The following is a 14,070-nucleotide window of genomic DNA, read 5'->3' as shown; positions in this document are numbered from 1 at the left end:
TACATAAGCCAATAAACTGAATTTATTTGTTTAAAAGAGACAAAAAATGTCAAATTACAGTAGTAAATTAGGTGTAGATGTTCTTTCAACAAAGCAATTCTCTCATACTGAAAACAATTAAAAAAATATCTCCTCCTTACACCCCCCTTTTTCAACAAATACCCCAAATCAATCCACATAAAATAATATCATATTCAACTTTCTAATAATAGAAATTACAGATAGCGATAACTTTATTGAACTATCACTGTCCTATTGCATCTAATATAAAAACAAATAAAAAATTATTATCTTTTGCACTTGCTTCAAATAACTTGATAAGGATAGGGCATACGTACTGGTCCGTGTACACATTTATCGTCCCTTGATTTTCGTTGTCCACGAATATAGTCCCTAGTGTGGACAGTATGTTACTTGTCAATTTTTTGTATACCCCTTCCAAATTTATTTATTTATGTTTTATGCCTCAAGTAGCAAGAAGGGGGATAAAATTACACTGTAAAAAAATTTGATTCATGAATTATAATGTAAAGTAGTGATTTGGTCCAGTTGAAAAAGGTTAAAAATTAGCATTTCGGAAGCTGTCAAAAGATTTCAAGACCCCCTTCACATAAAATTGTCCATATTCTGTCTTTAGCATGTTGAAATGTACTATTGTATTGTTTATTTTTGTATTTCTCTGTCCTGAATTTTCTAGCCACACAACTAGGTTCGTTTCTGTGTGTTTTGCATTGTCGTTTGGTTTTTGTTGCACATTAGTGTCTGTGATATTTCGTTGTTTTCTTCTTAAAGTTGATGTGTTTCCATCGGTTTTAGTTTGTAACCCGGATTTGTTTTCTCTAAATCGGCTAATGACTTTCGAACAGCTGTATACTACTATTGCCTTTTTTTCAAAGGTGTTTGTATTCTGCTATCTCATAATGTATTTTCTTGTAGTCTCATACAGTATTTTCTTGTAGTGTTCTATTGTATTTTCTTGTAGACCCTTATCAATGCTTATTATATATTTCTTGTAGTCTCATAGTGGGAATATTATTTCTGTAGTTTCAGTAGGAGGTTGTGTAATCTTTTGTTTGTGTAACTGTTGAGACATCCTGATATAGCAAATCTCAATAAAGTCAGTATGGCAATATGATAGCTAGCCCACATAAATGAGCAAAAAGGATCAAATAACTGCTCCAAAACAAACTGCAACCAAGGCAAATATAAGGGGTTTCTGTGTGTAAACCAAAACATAGTCTCAGCAAATATACTGGCTTAAAGCAGAAAGACAGTTAGAATAAATAATAATATTTATTAAAAAATCATTTAATTTTGGCCCTTGAGAAACACTCAGCATACAAACGGAATTTTGAGTTCCTGTCTGAGCAAGTCAGCTTGCAACCTTAAGTGTAAGGAAGAACCTGCCTGCCCTACAATGCGCCAGCCGGGAAATGTGAAGCGAGGGTTCTCCACTTAGGTGATGAGACTAGGCGTCTCATCGGCAGCCAGGTAGTGCAAGGTCTGCCCGGGGGATAGCCCATGTACTAGTGAAGTAGCAGGGGTCTATCAAACAGGCACTGGAATAAATTTGATAAAATGTGTCCCCGAAATGCTTGGGGATGAAAGAAGTTTCAGAAATGACCAGTGATAAAATTCCATTAAGGTCCAAAAACTCAGATGGAAACAGATGAGTGCCCCCAAGGATTAGGAGTTAGCATTGTCGTTTGGTTTTTGTTGCACATCAGTGTTTCTGTTATTTCGTTGTTTTCTTCTTAAAATTGATGTGTTTCCCTCAGTTTTAGTTTGTAACCGGATTTGTTTTCACTAAATCGGTTAATGACTTTCGAACAGCGGTATACTACTATTGCCTTTTTTTTTGTAAATGAAAATTAGATACGTTCGAAGCCTTTCCTTTTCCTTTTAATCGCTTTATCCGTGTCGCTCAAAGCTAAATCTTTGAAAGCCAATAATCTATTAGTACGGAAAATGTTTAAAGCTATTAAAATAGAAAGGAAAAAATAAAATAAGGCAAATTTATCTGAGGTCAATTTTGCCTTTAGGAGTTTAAAACCTTAGTTTCGAAGACTTTTTAAAAAAAAATTATTGCAATAAATCATCAGTAGCAATTAAAAACAATGGCCGTGTTGTATACTTCAAATTTATCTATCAGTACAGGAAGTACACCACTAATTCATGATCCCATTACTTTCTATGTTAAATTCCTCCATTTCAACCAGGCACACCTCTTTCATTTTAAGTTCAAATAAAGTGGCAATCATTGCACGTCAAAGCAACACTTTATGGCGTCTTCTACTGAAAAAATCAACATACCTTACATGGCATATAAGAAAGAACTGGTTCCCAGAACTTCGGATGTACCAAAACAGGTACTTCAGATCTGACAAACAGACCAAATGTACCCTCTTTTCAAAATTTTAAAATATTTTTTAAATATTTAAAATTAAAAGTCCAAAAGTGTTCTACAATGATCACCAGTCCTTCAGCTTTCATTTGATGTCAAAACTACCTAAATATCCTACATATTTTGAAAGTTACACTCATGCGTAGGAACTATTTTGCGTTAAATATGTACTACTTTCTGGTATGTGCTTTCTGGCCGGGCCCGAATTAGTGGTGTTACACCTATAACAGAACCAAACTTGCTATATTGACTTGAGCATTACTTTATTTCATTCTATGACCTATTTCAAGCAATAAAAAACACATAAAGCTTTAGTCCAAATAGTATTTTACTAATTTAAAGCTCAAATCGGACTGGTAGTAATATTTGGGTTATTCAAAGAAAACTGCATATGGATATTATATTTTGGTCAATATACTTTTTTATTCTCAATATCATTGTTTTATCTATTAATATCTTTTAGGAAGGCTATGTGCTTACCAATAGTCATATTCTTATCAGAAGTTCTTCATTAAATAAAAATATATTAGTCCAAAGTTCAGACATAATTGAGAATATTGTCCCCCCTTTTTTCTTTAATTTGGAAAAAGGCATTTTTTTTGTATAAACCATACTTATGTGGTTAAACATAGATTATTAGGAGCAATTTATATATCCCTCAGCTAGATAACTTGCTTAACTGGTTCAACATTGCATGTACAGTAAGATTTTGGAATTCTAATATGAGTATATACCATTTGCTTAGATTGTAAAAGGCTACCATAAGAAAAACAATAAAACTTAAAAATTCATAGGATTATTTGATCAAGAGCCTTTTTTGTACCATATACAAGTCATAATATACATGTTTTATTGATTTCAATCACAAATAATGCTAAAATATGAACTTGGAGTCAAGTCTTAACTGCATGCATGTTGTATGACCATAAAAGGCTAAACTACCTTAGTATGCCAATTTAAGAGCTGAAATTTCCCTTAAATAAAATTGTTAACCAAAAAAAGATGACTGAGCATGATTACTAACATCCAATTTGACTTGTTTTCATTGGAATAGGTACAACTTCTAAAATTTGGATTTCTGATGATTCTCTGTAATAGGAAGTACACCACTAATTCATGGTCCCATTACTTTCTATGTTAAATTCCTCCATTTCAACCAGGCACACCTCTTTCATTTTAAGTTCAAATAAAGTGGCAATCATTGCACGTCAAAGCAACACTTTATGGCGTCTTCTACTGAAAAAATCAACATACCTTACATGGCATATAAGAAAGAACTGGTTCCCAGAACTTCGGATGTACCAAAACAGGTACTTCAGATCTGACAAACAGACCAAATGTACCCTCTTTTCAAAATTTTAAAATATTTTTTAAATATTTAAAATTAAAAGTCCAAAAGTGTTCTACAATGATCACCAGTCCTTCAGCTTTCATTTGATATCAAAACTACCTAAATATCCTACATATTTTGAAAGTTACACTCATGCGTAGGAACTATTTTGCGTTAAATATGTACTACTTTCTGGTATGTGCTTTCTGGCCGGGCCCGAATTAGTGGTGTTACACCTACAGACAAACTTCTGCACCTGGAAAACTGGAAAAGTTAAATGGCATGAAAGGGCCTAGCTACATAAAACTTATATACACTGTGTGCTTCAGAAACAAGAAACTTTTTTTGAATTTTAAAATTCCTGTTTACATTCAGAGGTATATGGTAAAGTAAACAAACCAAGCCAGGAGACTGTAATTCAGTGGTTGTCGTTTGTTGTTGTGTTACATATTTGTTTTTCATTTTTTGTTACATAAATTAGGTTGTTAGTTTTCTCGTTCGAATTATTTTACATTTTTCATTTCGGGGCCTTTTATAGCTGATTAAACGGTATGGGCTTCCTCATTGTTGAAGACCGGATGGTCACTAGTGGAGAGTTGTCTAATTGGCAATCAAACTATATTTTCTTTTTTATGTAAATACATGTATTTCATTTGATACGATTCATTCTGTAAATTTCTAATGTTAAGTTTATAAAAAAAAAAAGGGACATAGGAAAATGTGGTGTGAGTTCCAATGAGACAACTCTCAATCCAAATAAAAATTTAAAAAAGTAAAAAACGATGTGTCTTTTGTAGCAGATATTGTCAAACCCATAAATAGGAGAGTACTATATGCAAATAGAAAATGAAAAACAATGCAATACACTAATGAAATTCAAATACGAATTATCAACAACAACTAGGAAAGATAATGCTAGTGCTAACTTAAACCAAATCATCACATGTTAAGGGAGCAATACTGTACCGATGTGCTCAAGACATTTATACAAACACACACATGCACTATGTCCAATATCTTAAAACAAAATTCCATGGCGATGACCTCCCAGGGTTATTTAGTATTTAGAAATTTTGGTAAAAAATATACAAGCGGATGGATCGTGATACCGTTTTTATTTATGTACCCTTTTTTATCTTTAATTCTTTGTTTCAACTTTTTCTTCACATCGTCTTACATTTAACAATTTAAGTAAGAGGAAAAATAACTGTATAGTACAACATCCAAATAAAACATAAACTGTGGGAAAAGTATGAAGTTCAAACATAGCGATAACGATGCCATCGCTAGAATAAATGTTTCCTGTAAACACACTAAACACTCGACCAAAGAACAAACTTAATTGTATATACATGAGCAAATTAACTGAATTTAGTTTTCTCACTTTTAGAAGAAAGTTTTTAAGTTGATACACCTCCAACCAAAATGTCAGAACCTACAATCACAGTTTGTCCAGGACTGTACAGACTTAATCTGAACTTAATGCATATTGGAGACGCACGTCAAATAGAAAAAAGAAGGGAAATATTAGAAGATGCAAAAGTAAAGGAAAATGAGATTGTACAACAAGCTATCACTCTCATGGAAAATCTAATTGACAATCGTTTGTCACGTCGCAGTTATTTGAAAAAGAATATACAAAAGTTAAAACTCAGCTTAGAAACTTATCCAAAGCACCTGAACACCCTGGCAGACCTTGCAGAAATGCATAGGAAAATCCAGCTGGATGAAGAAGCAAACAAGTACGATGATGATATCAAAACAATTTTAACAAGCAATACCTTTGATGACAACAAGGAAATTGCTAATTGTTTATTAGAGCAAGGCTATGCATACATGTTTGAAGATTTTGATAACTACGAAAAGGAAGCGCGGTTTAGTTTAAACGACGCTTCTAAACAGTTGATTGTAGAACTAAGCAATGCCAGAGGTGAAAGAAAAACACGTCTTCAAAATGCAGCGCAGTATTCATTTAATGCCCAGTGTCTACTCAATCCTAAGTTTGAACAGCTTTTGAATGAACATTTGCTCGAAAAACGTCGAAATGGCGTTGCTTTTTTTAAGGAGGGAATCGAGAGGCTAACAAACTTGTCTGTATCTAAATCGGAGATAACTATTTGGAAATTTTACCATGCTATGGCTTGTAATAGACTCTACAGTTCCTATCGACAATGTACAGACGCAGATACGAAGAGTAAATCAACTAAACTGACCAATGATTCCTGTCGCCTATTTTTAGAAGTTGTTATAAATTTACCAGAAGATGTAAAAGAGTTTACCTTTTACAGAGCTCGAGCATACGCCTATATTGCACATATCTTGATATCAAGAAGGGAAAACTCACGTGATGGTTTGAAGATTGACATGAGCAGCGTTGAAAATGGAAGAGGTGAATTTGAAGCGATGCAAAAAGATCCAAAACTAGGGTTCATAAATGCTGTACGTATTTACCCAAACGACGAAATAATTTTACATCGATATGGGGATGCATTATGGATGTTGTCAAAATATGAACGAACTAAACATGGTAAATTAGGCATGTTAGAAAAAGCAGTAACATTGCTTACAACCGCTATTGACTTACACCAAAAGACACATTTAGCTGAGTATAAAACGAGAAACAATGTTTACATTTCAATGTTTGATCTACTTGAAAAGTCAGGAGATCAGGAAAAATGTAAGACATTTCTATTAAACGCCAGGGAAGATGGCATTCTACTTATGAAAGAGCACTTTATCACATCAGATTATTGTGATTTAGCTAAGGTTTGTCAGTACCTTGCAAAGTTTCCTCAGTGTAAAAATTTTGGAAAACAATTTGTTAAAGATGTGGAATACATCAACGAAGCTTTAGATCATGTAAATACAACTCTTCATCTCAAAGGTCAAACATTCGCAATCGCTAATAGATTTGGAAGCATTTTGTTTGATTTAGGAGAATATGAAACGGCTGCTGCATGGGCAACGAGGGCTCTTTTATTAACAAAGATCCAAAATGCAACAAATATCACAAATATTTGTTCGTATATGTTGCAAGGAAAGCCAGAATATAGAGACATATTTCATATTTTAACGTACGTAGTTAGGAAATATGAAAATATAGGTTTAATAAGTGAGGCTTTAACATCTGGTCTGGTAAAATATAACTTGACAAAATTTTGTGGCTTCATAACATATCTGCAGACCATTCCTCTCAACGAACATCAGAGAAGGGTTGCTCAAGCCCTGCTAGATAGTATCGACAAGTGGAACCCATCGAATACACTACTTTACTCGAGAATCCAGAGATATACGTTTGAACGATCAGAAGATGTTCCTTTGGTATATACCCAAGTAGATATTGACAACGTGATAAAAGAGAGAGAACAATATGCTAATGAAAACGTAGAACGATTTCAAGCACCAACTTCATTCGAGTACAACTTTTCAGCAATCACAGGAAAAAATGATGTTGGATGGATCAACAGTTTTATACTTAATCAGCTATCTTTAAAGTTGTTTGATGACGATGTTGCTCTAAGGGGTAAATATTTAGTAACACATGATTGTATTATCATCTTGTTTAATATATAATGTAAAAGTATTAGATATCACAACAGTTATAAATCCATTGCAACATATTACACCAAGTACATGTAAAACACATGAAAGTTGGTAGGCAAAAAATAACTTATAATCTTTCATTTATTTCTGTATTCATACTGAAAAAAATCTTTTGTATTTGTTCTTTAAGTTTCTTATATTTGTTAGAAAAATAACCATTTAGAATTTTTAATTTTTGTACGTCTATTTAATTTAAATTTTTGAATTAAGTCTACAAATTTTGATTTTTTTTTTGTTCAAATTTAAATACTAGGTAAAAAAATGCTTTCAGTAGGTTGTCACAATCGAAGGCTAAAGAACATTTCTATGAAAAATTATTGAAATTCGGCTTTAGTTCTAATGGTAGTTCTAGTTTGAGATCAAAATAGAGACTTAATTTACGCTGACCTTCAGTTTTGTTCGATTTAAAGGTAGGATATTATTTTCTTATCTGTCGTTTTCTGCGCATCTGGTGCAAGAAAATTGGTACCGTTAATTTTATTAAGAATTTTCTGACTGTTTGTCTATAACATTGTAAAAGTAAGATAACATAAAAAATACCGACCTCGAAGGAGGTTCAAGACGGCAAGTCACTTAAAAAATGGCAAAATGGATACCTCAAACACATCAAACTAATGAATAACAACTGTCATATAGTAGTCTTCTACTCTTGATTGTATTAACGTTTGATAATATATATTTTCACAGGAAGGCCTTTGTGTGAGGATCATGACTTGTACAGTTCCATCCTCCAGGATGCACTTGATGCCGTCCATACTAGTCGCAGTACACTGATGTTTCTAAGTGATTCCTTCTTGGAGCGTGAATGGCCATTGTTGAAGACACCTATGTTGGATATGTTGCAGAAAAGACCAGATTTTCTGATTTTATGTGTTCTTGATAGCTGCGAAATTCCAACTGAACTGGAACAATTGTCTACCATTAATCTAGCAAAAGACAATCGAATTCCAGTTGAGATTGACAATTTGAAATTGAAACTGTTTACCTCACAGTTTTTGTAAGAAGTAAAATAACCTTGTAGGTATGATAAGACAATGAATTTAACTATATAAGGAAGACAAGCTGTAGCCGTTTTTCCAAAAAAAAACAAATCATAAAAAATTGGTGAATTCCTTCTGCTTATTCCTGCATAATCGACTCTTCTCCACTTGTCGCACCCGTTTTTTTAACGAAGAAGTGTCATGTTTTGAATAATATTTTTGGCTAGTTATTCATCAATTTATAATTCTCCCATCAAGATTCGGGCTAAACTACCCACGGAAAATACGTTTTAAATAGAATCTTATACCCTGTACGGGGACGAACAATAACGAGACAGAGAAAGGGTTAGATTTATATTTTTTATTTATTGTTCTTATGATATTGAAGAATATACATACACATATAACTATTTTGAATTTGACATGTAATATTTTCTACAACTGTTCTAGATTAATGGAGAAAAAAGTAATAGAAAATTTTGCCCCCCTGTGAATTTTTCAAATATGAAAGCTAGTGAGCAATAAAAATATTTTTACACATTAACATAGCCTTTATAGTGGGTTTATAGGAATATCAAAATTGTTGAATGTATGTTTTAATAGCTGTTTTCTGTATGACAGTCCATATATTCATAGAATTTGTTTAATAAAATGCACTGCATAATAAAAAAAATGGAACTTTATTTTTAATGAAGCAAAAATCCAAGGTAAAAACTTCCCTTTATATTTTAAAGTATGAACAAATTATTTGGTTGATGTCATGTGAGTCTGAAAATGTTTATATGTCAGTGATTTATAAGTACTTGTTTTGAAATAAGAGAAAATTTTCATTCCAGAAACTAAATATATATGTAGTAGTAATGAAGTTTTTTGCATTTGTTTTTATGTATTATGATGTATAAGAGAGGGTTAATATTCTACTTTATTTATCTTTAAATACCATCCAGAATGGAGTATAGTTATTTAATCTAATATTTTAAATGTAATATATTATTAAAATTGCTGTATAATTAATTTTACTATATTAGTATATATATTCATATATATGCTCGGAAACGGGCTTTTTAATTGGTTTCAATATAACTTCTTATTCTTATTCTTTCTAATCTTTATCCATACCAGAAAGTGGTTTTGGGATTTATTGTATATTTTGTCTCACGAATTTTGTGATTGAATTTTATTAAAAACAGAGAGTAAAACACCAGATTTTCATTTACTCATCTGGTAGATAGGTGTCAATAGATTAAGAAAATATATGACTCTAGGTAATTGAAATTCTAGTTTGAACCAAATTTTCAAGAGAAAGTATTACATTTTCACTCCATTTTTTTCAATACTTTATGGTATAAATGGAGAATGTAGCCATGTATATAATATAAAAAAAAACATCTTTCACTATTTTCGTTTGGCAGTTGGTTTAATGTATTAAAAAGCAAGGAATAGACCATGATTGAACATTATGTTGATTAATTTTAATTTATTTTCAAAATGTGGTGAGCTTTTTTCATAGAACATAATGCATAAATGCGTAAATAAAATCTGGGGTACATTTTTGTACCACATGAGCTTTATACGTGTGACTTTTTTTGTTTCTTTGTACATATGACGTGGTTCGGTACTTTTAAACATCCCGCCATTATGTTATTGTTCTATTATAATGACATTATGTTATTGTTCTATTATAATGCCATTATTTTATTGTTCTATTATAATGCCATTATGTTATTATTCTATTATAATGCAATTTTGTTATTGTTCTATTATAATTTCAAAAATACTTAGAACGACAAAATTATTTCATATCTCTACCTGTGTTACGTTTACAATTTGACGTCATCAACAAACGATTCTACACCAGAGTTGATATGAACATAGCCATTCAGTCACAGGACTTCAAATATTCTAATCCTTTATAGGTTGATTTAAAATACAAAAATTAGTAAGCAATGAATGTGGTTGTTAAATTTGATATATATGCGTTTTTGAGCTTCTTTAAATATTTTTTTGTTTTTGTTCTGTTTGAGATTGTGACACGGTGATGAGTGTTGTACCAGGATTATAATTAAATACGCCAGACGCGCGTTTCGTCTACATAAGACTCATCAGTGACGCCCAGATCAAAATAGTGATAAAGCCAAACAAGTACAAAGTTGAAGAGCATTGAGGACCCAAAATTTTAAAACAAATTGTGCCAAATACAGCTAAGATAATCTATTCCTGGGATAAGAAAATCCTTAGTTTTTCGTAAAATAATCCTGGTACCTTTGATAACTATTCAAAAGTCATATGCAACGAGTTTCTTGAAATTCTAATGTGGGAGAAAATATTGAACCAATCCATGTCTATAAACTAAGTAAAGTCTCATATGCATGATTGTCTTATGTGTCGCGGGTAATAATTAGTGAAAACTGTGCTAGCTAATTAACTTTTGGGTTTAATTACTGAAGTTTGCCGATTGAGACTTTGACAAATAAACACCAACGAACCGTGGAGCATGGAAATTCAAGTGAGACATGCAATTCAATTTTATGATTTTCAAATATATCAAATCTATTGTTTTAGTACAATAACAGATATCGACTTACATTTGAAATCATTGTTCTATATAAATCGAAATTAAAGGTTTTGTAATGCTAGTATATAGAGAATAATACATGGCAAAATCCGTATCATATGTCGTATCATCCCGAGACATCAATATCAGCCCAAGGGCCTTTAGGCCCGAGTGATGATATTGGTCGAGGGTGATACGGCATGTGATACGGATTTTGCTATGTATTATACGCTTTATCATATATTTCAACAGAAGAGTATTATATTATATGAACTGTTTTCTGATCCCGATAGATTAGCACTGGGTTACCTTCAGTTCTGCTTTTGTCTTGGTTCAAAGCCTTAAAATAACTGCTTATACAAAGCACCTAGGTTACCTTACCATTTGCCTGCTGCTGTTTTAAAAATATTTTGTTTATTATTGTATTTATTTGAGTGTTTTGTATTTTTTATAGTTGCATTTAGTGTGCCAAAAAATATGCAAACTTGATGTTCGTGACGTCACATACAATATGAAAACTTGACGTTCGTGACGTTACATACCAAACAATGACGTCATTAAAAAAATGACCTATTTTGAGGAAATTTTTTCTTAAGCAAAAAAAAAAAAAAAAACTTTATGTAAAAAAAAAAAAAAAAAAAAAAGGTATGCGATACGGGTTTTACCATGCGATACACGGTATGCGATACGGGTTTAGCTATGCGATACGGGGTATGCGATACAGGGTAGGTGATACAGACTGGAAAAACAACCTTTATTAAATATACAAAATAGCTGTATTTTGTACTAAATATATGATAAATAATCATATTAGATTATAGACAACTGACCAGTGTTAAGAATAACAGATTTGTAATACAAGTGTCTGTCAGTTTCGCTGCATGATCATTTGATATAAAATGGTTTATAAAAATTGATATATTTCATAAGAATGGAAACATTTACTGGTTTTTTTTTCAATCTTGATCCTTACTGCAGATTTGCAGTGAATCTTCTTAGGGTAAGTAGTCATCTCAACTTTGACAAAAATCATTTGTTCGTGTAAAGTTTTAGAATAAGTGTAATGTGCGACACTATCCTTTTTATGCCTTACCTACGATAGTAGAGGGACATTATGTTTTCTGGTCTGTACGTCCGTTCGTCCGTCCTTCCGTTCGTCCGCACGTCCATTCGTCCCGCTCCAGGTTAAAGTTTTTGGTCAATATAGTTTTTGATAAAGTTGAAGTCCAATCAATTTGAAACTTAGTACACATGTTCCATATGATATGATCTTTCTAATTTTAATGCCAAATAAGAGTTTTGACCCCAATTTCACGGTCCAATGAACATAGAAAATGATAGTGCGAGTGGGGCATCCGTATCCTGGGGACACATTCTTGTTTTCTGCAGATTTATCAAGCAGGAAACTTTTGGTTAAATTTGATGAATAAACAGCTGAGAAAAGACATGAATGGAGGTGATTTATACAAGTTATTTGCACTACAATTATGATGCTTTGACCTAACTTTTTCAAAATATCACATGGCATTCACTAAAATTTTAAAATTTCAATGGCAACAGTACCGCTGTTCGAAAGTCATAAATCGATTGAGAAAAACAACGAAACAACAGAAACACTGAAGTATAACAAAAAATAAAAAGGCCCGAGACCACAATTAATTCCTCTATCAGTTCTTTATAACGTTTTGTCGCATTCAAAAAAAATGGCCTACTAGTATTCTTTTTGTCTAATTTTTTGTGTGTGTAATATACAGTACAAGTCCATAAACATATGCAATTTTCAGAAAAATTGCATGTTTACATTATACAAATTTGGCCAATACACATCCAAACCCCTATAGGCAAGTCAAGAGATGTTCCGAAAAGTGTAAATATTACCTTTTTGCACCTGGCCGAATCACTCTTTCCTTGTAAAAATCAGTTAAAATAAAACATCCAAAAGTTTATTTCAGCTCTCTTCTTTCTATTCCACCCCAGAAAAACTAAGAAATGTATGAAAAAGGGAGAGAAAAAAAATAAAGAAAAAATACACTATAATTAAAAGGAACTATATTGGACAACAAAAAGCGGGGTCATTAATTGTGCTCTTTGGGCCAAAACGACAATGCAACACACACCAAAACAAACTATAAGATAACAACTGTCCTTTTGCTGACTTTCTACATGACATCTTAAGAAAAAATGGTGGGTCGAACCTGGTTTTGTGGCAAGCAAAACCTCGTGCAATAATCACACAACTATTTTAGCAGCAATGCACACCTTTTAAACGCATAGCCTCCCCAAAAATAATTCACCATCAGTTGAAATATCATGTAGGCAGAAATTTGCGCCCACAACCACTAGAGATGTTTATAGATATAACACGATTTTGGTATGAGTGACAATAAGATAACTCTCTATCCAAGTTAAAATTTATAAAAGTAATTCATTATAGGTCAAAGTATGGTCTTCAACACGGAGCCTTGGCTCACACCAAACAGCAAGCTATAAAGGGCCCCAAAAAAATTACTAGTGTAAAACCATTCAAACGGGAATACCGACGATCTAATCTAAATAAAAAACGAGAAAAACTTATGTACCACATCAACAAACGACAACTACTGAACATCAGGTTCTTGACTTAGGACAGGTACAAACAAATGCAGCGGGTTTTATCCTGGTACCTTTGATAACTATTTAAACGGTTAAAAGGTATCAACCTTCGTCCTTATCAGAAGCAGTAGTGTTACATCACAACATAATAAGACACGCTATAAAATATCGATTGAAATGATTTAACTCTATTTCAAGACATAGCAACACAAGTGAACATACACCAAACAAATGAATTTGATCTATGACTAGTGTAAAACCATTCAAACGGGAATAGCAACGATCTAATCTATATATATAAAAAGTGACATTGACAATGTAAAGACAAAATCAATAACAGAAAGGGTGAAAAAAAATAAAGGTAACATTTGTCATACGCTGTTAGATATTAAAAAAAAATAAGACAACAATAACCTTAAACAAAAATCGTCAAAAGACAAAATATACACAGGTAAATGAAAATAGTTTTGTTGTAAGTTATACCGCTAAAATGGATAAGTTATAGTATATCAACTATCTACCTTTTCAGTGAACAAACTAAATCCCCTCCCCCTTTCCAAAAGAAGAAGAAAATTAGGATAAAATGATATACTAGATTAAAGGTATA

Source organism: Mytilus edulis, chromosome 3 (genome assembly GCF_963676685.1).
Source record: "Mytilus edulis chromosome 3, xbMytEdul2.2, whole genome shotgun sequence".
NCBI classification, from domain to species: Eukaryota; Metazoa; Mollusca; class Bivalvia; order Mytilida; family Mytilidae; genus Mytilus; species Mytilus edulis.
This window is presented reverse-complemented; position numbering follows the sequence as displayed.